This window comes from Lactuca serriola, chromosome 1 (assembly GCF_051521515.1).
Source record: "Lactuca serriola cultivar US96UC23 chromosome 1, Lser_US96UC23_V15, whole genome shotgun sequence".
NCBI classification, from domain to species: domain Eukaryota; kingdom Viridiplantae; phylum Streptophyta; class Magnoliopsida; order Asterales; family Asteraceae; genus Lactuca; species Lactuca serriola.
The window spans coordinates 225299330-225309452 of NC_136408.1; positions in this window are offsets into that span (position 1 = coordinate 225299330).

A 10123-nucleotide genomic window follows, 5' to 3' on the forward strand; every position below is an offset into this window, starting at 1 on the left:
GAATTGACGGTGACCGATTAAATTGATAAAGTTTTCACCAATGAATTGACGAATGTACCTTCATGGAATCTCATTTTTTAGTTTTTGCGTGATTCCAATGAAATTGTTACACACCATAACATTTCTTCCCAGGGGATCCAGTTTTAAATTTTTATTTGAGATTTCCTAATAATCCAAGCCACTACAAAATCAACTCCAACCTACTTGTTCAACAGACTACACTGGTCTCACAAGTACTTTGTTCACATTCGTTCTTATATCAAGAATTGAACTGATTGAATCAAAGCGAAACCACCCTTAATTAGCCTTATTAAAAGAAACCTTTCAACATTAATTAATAAATGTTTGATCGTCATTCAACGGGATTCCACACTAACACTTTGAGGTCTCTCTTGACCTTGAAGGAAGAGATTCGTGCCCGGGATCATCAGTTTCGTGTCATTATTGACATCACAGATTATCCTAAAAAGAGTTGCTTTACTTCTTTATTTTTTCTACACTCTTTGCACGAAAATCCAAGATTTTCAAAAATTTCGTTACTAATTATTTTACAGGCTGGATATTTACTGGATGGTTACAATTGACGTTGTGGTCAAAAATTAGCCACGTGGATCATTAATTGGAAACAGCCGTTTAAAAGGGGATAAGACAAAAAGTTGCTGACTCGGCGGGAGTTAGAAGGATAGAAATTCAAACGACGGTAAAAAGGAGGGCGCGTGAATTTGAAATGGCCGCGCTTTTTCTGACACTTGAGGACGCGTGTGCAATGTCGAAGCGTCATATCTCTGAAGTTACAGGCGCGTGTGGAAATGGAAACGATTTCTTTCTCTGGACCGGCGCTTATTGGGCGGCGTGATCCTAGGAATCTGACACTCTCTCTCCTACGTGATCATCGCACGTCCCAACTGTCACCAATCAGTCACTCCAAAAACCCGCTTCGTATTTCCATAAGACATTTGAAACGATTTTTCTCTCTCCTATCACCTACTATAAAAACCCATCAACACCACCTTTTACCTCTTTACTGCCCCCATAATTCCCAAAGCAAAAATACTCCCAAAACACTCTCCCGTTCTTCTTCTTCTCCAAACCTGCAACTATGGCTGAATCTTCATCTGTTCATGCAACGTCTCAGATTCTTCCCATCAGACCCCAGCAATGCCTAGTCATCGATCTGAATCCACTGGCGTATGATCCATACATGTCGCCTGTCATCGAATGCCTCAAGTACTCCCAGCTTGCTCCGGCATTGTCCAGAATTGAAACGGTGCCAATGGTGGCTCTATCCGAGGTCTATGCGACGACCTACTACGACAAGGGCGTCGACCGGGTATTCTTTGAAGTGGGAGATCACAAGACTTCAATTTCTCGCCCGCGTTTCTGTACTTTGTTAGGGTTTGCCGCTGACCCATCGCGAGTTAACCCGGAGACGATTCCGGTTGGAATGTTATACAACATGTTCTACAACATGGGCTACACGGAAGTTCTCACCTCCGTCGCCAGGTTCAAAAAGTCCTGCCTACCGCCCCAGTGGAATGGGTTATTTACAGTTCTCTTCAAGGGACTGTCAGAGAGGAGCTCAGGATCTGACGGTGCAAGTCGTCTTTTCCTTTCTATATTGTACGGCGTGTACAATGGGATAAACCTGGATTATGGGTTTGTCCTCTGGCAACAGCTGCTTCAGAGCCTCTCTTCCACTTCTCGACACTCCGAGGTGTCGCTAGCCCGGTTCTGGATCTTGATCACAAGATGGGCCATGGATAGGTTTGAGGTCCCAACTGCTGATGGTGCATCGATGTCTTCTATTGGTACATTCCATACCAAGAAGATCATCGTCTCGGATGCATCAAAATTCTCATTCATTGGCTCCATCCCGGAGACTATGTATGGAAGTGTGCCCTCAGACAGCAGTATGATCAGGGCGATCAAGGAATTAGGGCCATCTGGTCCGAGGGAACTGACACCGGACATGCTGCGATCGATTCATGATGCCGACAAACCAGTGGCCAGGGGTAAGAAGGCAGACAAGGGGAAGAAACCATCCAAAGCCCCAAAACTTTCTCCCAAGAAGCGCAAACAACCGAAGGCTGCTTCATCCCCACAACCGAAAAGGAGGAAGACCCAACAAAAGCGAAAGCTCGTCATTCCCTCCTCCTCAAGTGAATCCGAAGGTGGGAGTTCGGACTCTGAGGGATCACAAGGAGACGAATCTCCACAACGAGGCAACACACCCCCTCGGTCCCCAACCCCGGAGATGGAACTTCACCAATCACCAGTTCCTTCCCCTCCACCCACTATACCTATTTCCATTCCCACCATAAACCCCTCTATACCCCCAACCTCATTCCTTATACCCCCACCCATATTCACCACATCAACCGAAACCCCTCCTGTAACCGAACCTCCACAAACCGAAACCCATACATCACCACCACCCGAAACTAACCCACCATCCACTCAACCTGAACCAACCAAACCAATAACACCACCAGCTTCACCACCGCCTCAATCCCCAGAAGACGCCTCCGATGGCGATGATCAATATCTTGGTCGTGATCACATGAACTTTGATTCGGTCTACTATAGTCCGTTTCAAGTTCAGAGTGATGAGGAGGATGATGCTCCAGTGACAAAGAAACACCTTCGTGAGCTTAACGAGAAGGTTGATCAACTTCTCGCCTCCTCTTCCACCCAGCAGTCATCCTTATCTGAAGCTGCCATTCAGAAAATCGTTGATGCCTTCTCCAGGGCTCAACATGATTCAGTAGCCTCAGCGACTGCTGCGATAGACGCCTCCACCCGAGCCTGTGAGGCTGCGACCGAAAAAGTCGATAAACTATTCTCCGACGCTTCTGCCCTGCTGAAGTCCCTGCAGGAAAGCGTCGATGCCACAAAGACAACTCTGGAACCAGTTGTTCATCAATTGGCCCAGTTTGTAAAGACGGAGAGGGAAGTCATAAAGACGTGTGTTTCGGATGTCCACGCCGCTCTATCCAACATCCTGGAAGCACACGATCCCATCCTTAATCATTCGGTGAGGCGCACCCTTGCTGAAAAGCTCTCCCCGGCCATGGACCTCTTAAGCAAAATTGAAGGCCTGCCGAGTTTCGTGTCCATTCCGAAACAAGGGGGAGATGAGAAGAAAGGATCGAAACCACCTCCTTCCTCCAAAGCTGCTCACACCACCGAACCAGCCCCAACTGGTCATGCCTCGGGTTCGGGTGTGAAGAACAAGGGTAAAAACATAGCAGAGGGAGGAGATGAAGACAAGGAGACCATTGCCGACATGTTGAAACGGAAAAACAGTCGCAATGCTGAAGATGATGTCAGTCGTGTGGCACGTGAGGCTGAAGAAGCTGAACGAAAGCAAAAAGAAGCCCACGATCTCCTTGAGAGCCGAAAACTGCTCTTCCCTGCCTGGACCAGGGATCGTTTGATAAAAGAGGCCATAGAGACTCCAAGCATACTATGGCTCGAGCCGGTGATATCGTTCGACTGCAACAACACCATCGATTCGCAGTTCGATATGCCACTAACTCGAAAGGCGTTCGTCTTCCACGCCTTCTCCAACATTTTTGAAGTCCCGCATCCGAACGATGAGCTTGACAGGGAGCTCATTCACTTCTACCTGGAGGCTGCTCGACCTCAATACCTTACATGGAGCGCCCAGAAGATTGTCAATGTTCGGGTGATGAAGCCTTTTGCCGTGGGGAAATTCACGAATGTTAAGTTCAAACTTATTCGTGGATCTGCAAGAACTGCTCACATCATCACCCTGGCGGATCTACCAAATCTAAATCCTCATGACTGGATAGTCTTGTACAATATCCTGCTGACAAACGAAGCCGAATATGGTCCCATCTTAGACCATGTCAAAAGGATGTTGGCTTGCTACATCATGGAGGTTGCCCAAATGGATCAGGAGGTCGCGACTGTTTTCAAGAAGAAACCGAAAGTAGCACCAGTGGGATCGGCCAGTGATCTAAACACAATGAAAATGGGCAAAATAGATCCAAGGCGAAACTCAGTGATGTTCACCAGAGCCCAAGGACAGAAATGTCTATTCGCTTTAGCTGACAAGCATCTTTACACCACTACCTTCTTGGAACACGTCTTATCAATCATCAAGCGGTGTAAAGACAATTCGGCTGATGACATCAAGTACTTCAATGATATGATCAATTGGTACATCCGGTTTAGACAGACCATCCTTTCAATAACCAAGTGTCTGTTTAGTACCATGAAGAAGAAGGTACCAGCTTCAGCTGCCGGCCCAAGTAAGAAGTGAAGGTCTCGCTCCAAATTGACGCAAAGGGGGAGATTGTTGAGCTGAAGATAGTTTTTGATGTTGCGTCTTTTGGGCTCGTTAGATTAGCCTTGTATTCTCCGGTTTGGGCCTGTCCAACCGAGAGCCTTTTATGTATAGTATTTAAGTTAATGCTTGCATGCATATTAGGTTAAGATTCAAGATTTCAGATTTAGCATTCCAGAGTTTTACGATATAGCTTTCTTGTAATCTTCCAATCCTTTACAGTTGATGTTCTTAATCGAGCTCTTCTAAGGATTTTTATTTAATCATTCGACACCATTGATTCAAGCTGTTTTGTTCTTAATATTGTTTTCTGCTTTGTTATTAATATTGCGTTCTTACTGTTTCATATTCATGTACTTGTTCAAGATCTAATCGATCTTCTTAGATTAAAGGTTGCTTAGTCGATAAACTATTCTCCGACGCTTCTGCCCTGCTGAAGTCCCTGCAGGAAAGTGCCGATGCCACAAAGACAACTCTCGAACCAGTTGTTCATCAATTGGCCCAGTTTGTAAAGACGGAGTTATCGTCGTTCGCTACCCTCAGACAAACTCTTAGCGACGACAACTCGGCACTTCGTGCCTCCATCGATGCCCGCTTGGCAAAGCTACAAGAAGATCTTGCGGCAGAAAACTCACTGATGGACGTCTTGGCGAGTAATACTACTGCCCTAAAGGTCAAGAGCACGCAGCTTTCCAACTCTCAAGAACAATTGGAAGCTCTTCGATCCGAGAGGGAAGTCATAAAGACGTGTGTTTCGGATGTCCACGCCGCTCTATCCAACATCCTGGAAGCACACGATCCCATGCTTAATCATTCGGTGAGGCGCACCCTCGCTGAAAAGCTCTCCCCGGCCATGGACCTCTTAAGCAAAATTGAAGGCCTGCCGAGTTTCGTGTCCATTCCGAAACAAGGGGGAGATGAGAAGAAAGGATCGAAACCACCTCTTTCCTCCAAAGCTGCTCACACCACCGAACCACCCCCAACTGGTCATGCCTCGGGTTCGGGTGTGAAGAACAAGGGTAAAAACATAGCAGAGGGAGGAGATGAAGATGAAGATGAAGATGAAGATGAAGACAAGGAGACCATTGCCGACCTGTTGAAACGGAAAAATAGTCGCAATGCTGAAGATGATGTCAGTCGTGTGGCACGTGAGGCTGAAGAAGCTGAACGAAAGCAAAAAGAAGCCCACGATCTCCTTGAGAGCCGAAAACTGCTCTTCCCTGCCTGGACCAGGGATCGTTTGATAAAAGAGGCCATAGAGACTCCAAGCATACTATGGCTCGAGCCGGTGATATCGTTCGACTGCAACAACACCATCGATTCGCAGTTCGATATGCCACTAACTCGAAAGGCGTTCGTCTTCCACGCCTTCTCCAACATTTTTGAAGTCCCGCATCCGAACGATGAGCTTGACAGGGAGCTCATTCACTTCTACCTGGAGGCTGCTCGACCTCAATACCTTACATGGAGCGCCCAGAAGATTGTCAATGTTCGGGTGATGAAGCCTTTTGCCGTGGGGAAATTCACGAATGTTAAGTTCAAACTTATTCGTGGATCTGCAAGAACTGCTCACATCATCACCCTGGCGGATCTACCAAATCTAAATCCTCATGACTGGATAGTCTTGTACAATATCCTGCTGACAAACGAAGCCGAATATGGTCCCATCTTAGACCATGTCAAAAGGATGTTGGCTTGCTACATCATGGAGGTTGCCCAAATGGATCAGGAGGTCGCGACTGTTTTCAAGAAGAAACCGAAAGTAGCACCAGTGGGATCGGCCAGTGATCTAAACACAATGAAAATGGGCAAAATAGATCCAAGGCGAAACTCAGTGATGTTCACCAGAGCCGAAGGACAGAAATGTCTATTCGCTTTAGCTGACAAGCATCTTTACACCACTACCTGCTTGGAACACGTCTTATCAATCATCAAGCGGTGTAAAGACAATTCGGCTGATGACATCAAGTACTTCAATGATATGATCAATTGGTACATCCGGTTTAGACAGACCATCCTTTCAATAACCAAGTGTCTGTTTAGTACCGTGAAGAAGAAGGTACCAGCTTCAGCTGCCGGCCCAAGTAAGAAGTGAATGTCTCGCTCCAAATTGACGCAAAGGGGGAGATTGTTGAGCTGAAGATAGTTTTTGATGTTGCGTCTTTTGGGCTCGTTAGATTAGCCTTGTATTCTCCGGTTTGGGCCTGTCCAACCGAGAGCCTTTTATGTATAGTATTTAAGTTAATGCTTGCATGCATATTAGGTTAAGATTCAAGATTTCAGATTTAGCATTCCAGAGTTTTACGATATAGCTTTCTTGTAATCTTCCAATCCTTTACAGTTGATGTTCTTAATCGAGCTCTTCTAAGGATTTTTATTTAATCATTCGACACCATTGATTCAAGCTGTTTTGTTCTTAATATTGTTTTCTGCTTTGTTATTAATATTGCGTTCTTACTGTTTCATATTCATGTACTTGTTCAAGATCTAATCGATCTTCTTAGATTAAAGGTTGCTTAGTCGATAAACTATTCTCCGACGCTTCTGCCCTGCTGAAGTCCCTGCAGGAAAGCGCCGATGCCACAAAGACAACTCTGGAACCAGTTGTTCATCAATTGGCCCAGTTTGTAAAGACGGAGTTATCGTCGTTCGCTACCCTCAGACAAACTCTTAGCGACGACAACTCGGCACTTCGTGCCTCCATCGATGCCCGCTTGGCAAAGCTACAAGAAGATCTTGCGGCAGAAAACTCACTGATGGACGTCTTGGCGAGTAATACTACTGCCCTAAAGGTCAAGAGCACGCAGCTTTCCAACTCTCAAGAACAATTGGAAGCTCTTCGATCCGAGAGGGCAGTCATAAAGACGTGTGTTTCGGATGTCCACGCCGCTCTATCCAACATCCTGGAAGCACACGATCCCATGCTTAATCATTCGGTGAGGCGCACCCTCGCTGAAAAGCTCTCCCCGGCCATGGACCTCTTAAGCAAAATTGAAGGCCTGCCGAGTTTCGTGTCCATTCCGAAACAAGGGGGAGATGAGAAGAAAGGATCGAAACCACCTCTTTCCTCCAAAGCTGCTCACACCACCGAACCACCCCCAACTGGTCATGCCTCGGGTTCGGGTGTGAAGAACAAGGGTAAAAACATAGCAGAGGGAGGAGATGAAGATGAAGATGAAGATGAAGATGAAGACAAGGAGACCATTGCCGACCTGTTGAAACGGAAAAATAGTCGCAATGCTGAAGATGATGTCAGTCGTGTGGCACGTGAGGCTGAAGAAGCTGAACGAAAGCAAAAAGAAGCCCACGATCTCCTTGAGAGCCGAAAACTGCTCTTCCCTGCCTGGACCAGGGATCGTTTGATAAAAGAGGCCATAGAGACTCCAAGCATACTATGGCTCGAGCCGGTGATATCGTTCGACTGCAACAACACCATCGATTCGCAGTTCGATATGCCACTAACTCGAAAGGCGTTCGTCTTCCACGCCTTCTCCAACATTTTTGAAGTCCCGCATCCGAACGATGAGCTTGACAGGGAGCTCATTCACTTCTACCTGGAGGCTGCTCGACCTCAATACCTTACATGGAGCGCCCAGAAGATTGTCAATGTTCGGGTGATGAAGCCTTTTGCCGTGGGGAAATTCACGAATGTTAAGTTCAAACTTATTCGTGGATCTGCAAGAACTGCTCACATCATCACCTTGGCGGATCTACCAAATCTAAATCCTCATGACTGGATAGTCTTGTACAATATCCTGCTGACAAACGAAGCCGAATATGGTCCCATCTTAGACCATGTCAAAAGGATGTTGGCTTGCTACATCATGGAGGTTGCCCAAATGGATCAGGAGGTCGCGACTGTTTTCAAGAAGAAACCGAAAGTAGCACCAGTGGGATCGGCCAGTGATCTAAACACAATGAAAATGGGCAAAATAGATCCAAGGCGAAACTCAGTGATGTTCACCAGAGCCGAAGGACAGAAATGTCTATTCGCTTTAGCTGACAAGCATCTTTACACCACTACCTGCTTGGAACACGTCTTATCAATCATCAAGCGGTGTAAAGACAATTCGGCTGATGACATCAAGTACTTCAATGATATGATCAATTGGTACATCCGGTTTAGACAGACCATCCTTTCAATAACCAAGTGTCTGTTTAGTACCGTGAAGAAGAAGGTACCAGCTTCAGCTGCCGGCCCAAGTAAGAAGTGAATGTCTCGCTCCAAATTGACGCAAAGGGGGAGATTGTTGAGCTGAAGATAGTTTTTGATGTTGCGTCTTTTGGGCTCGTTAGATTAGCCTTGTATTCTCCGGTTTGGGCCTGTCCAACCGAGAGCCTTTTATGTATAGTATTTAAGTTAATGCTTGCATGCATATTAGGTTAAGATTCAAGATTTCAGATTTAGCATTCCAGAGTTTTACGATATAGCTTTCTTGTAATCTTCCAATCCTTTACAGTTGATGTTCTTAATCGAGCTCTTCTAAGGATTTTTATTTAATCATTCGACACCATTGATTCAAGCTGTTTTGTTCTTAATATTGTTTTCTGCTTTGTTATTAATATTGCGTTCTTACTGTTTCATATTCATGTACTTGTTCAAGATCTAATCGATCTTCTTAGATTAAAGGTTGCTTAGTCGATAAACTATTCTCCGACGCTTCTGCCCTGCTGAAGTCCCTGCAGGAAAGCGCCGATGCCACAAAGACAACTCTGGAACCAGTTGTTCATCAATTGGCCCAGTTTGTAAAGACGGAGTTATCGTCGTTCGCTACCCTCAGACAAACTCTTAGCGACGACAACTCGGCACTTCGTGCCTCCATCGATGCCCGCTTGGCAAAGCTACAAGAAGATCTTGCGGCAGAAAACTCACTGATGGACGTCTTGGCGAGTAAGACTACTGCCCTAAAGGTCAAGAGCACGCAGCTTTCCAACTCTCAAGAACAATTGGAAGCTCTTCGATCCGAGAGGGAAGTCATAAAGACGTGTGTTTCGGATGTCCACGCCGCTCTATCCAACATCCTGGAAGCACACGATCCCATCCTTAATCATTCGGTGAGGCGCACCCTCGCTGAAAAGCTCTCCCCGGCCATGGACCTCTTAAGCAAAATTGAAGGCCTGCCGAGTTTCGTGTCCATTCCGAAACAAGGGGGAGATGAGAAGAAAGGATCGAAACCACCTCCTTCCTCCAAAGCTGCTCACACCACCGAACCACCCCCAACTGGTCATGCCTCGGGTTCGGGTGTGAAGAACAAGGGTAAAAACATAGCAGAGGGAGGAGATGAAGATGAAGATGAAGATGAAGATGAAGACAAGGAGACCATTGCCGATATGTTGAAACGGAAAAACAGTCGCAATGCTGAAGATGATGTCAGTCGTGTGGCACGTGAGGCTGAAGAAGCTGAACGAAAGCAAAAAGAAGCCCACGATCTCCTTGAGAGCCGAAAACTGCTCTTCCCTGCCTGGACCATGGATCGTTTGATAAAAGAGGCCATAGAGACTCCAAGCATACTATGGCTCGAGCCGGTGATATCGTTCGACTGCAACAACACCATCGATTCGCAGTTCGATATGCCACTAACTCGAAAGGCGTTCGTCTTCCACGCCTTCTCCAACATTTTTGAAGTCCCGCATCCGAACGATGAGCTTGACAGGGAGCTCATTGACTTCTACCTGGAGGCTGCTCAACCTCAATACCTTACATGGAGCGCCCAGAAGATTGTCAATGTTCGGGTGATGAAGCCTTTTGCCGTGGGGAAATTCACGAATGTTAAGTTCAAACTTATTCGTGGATCTGCAAGAACTGCTCAC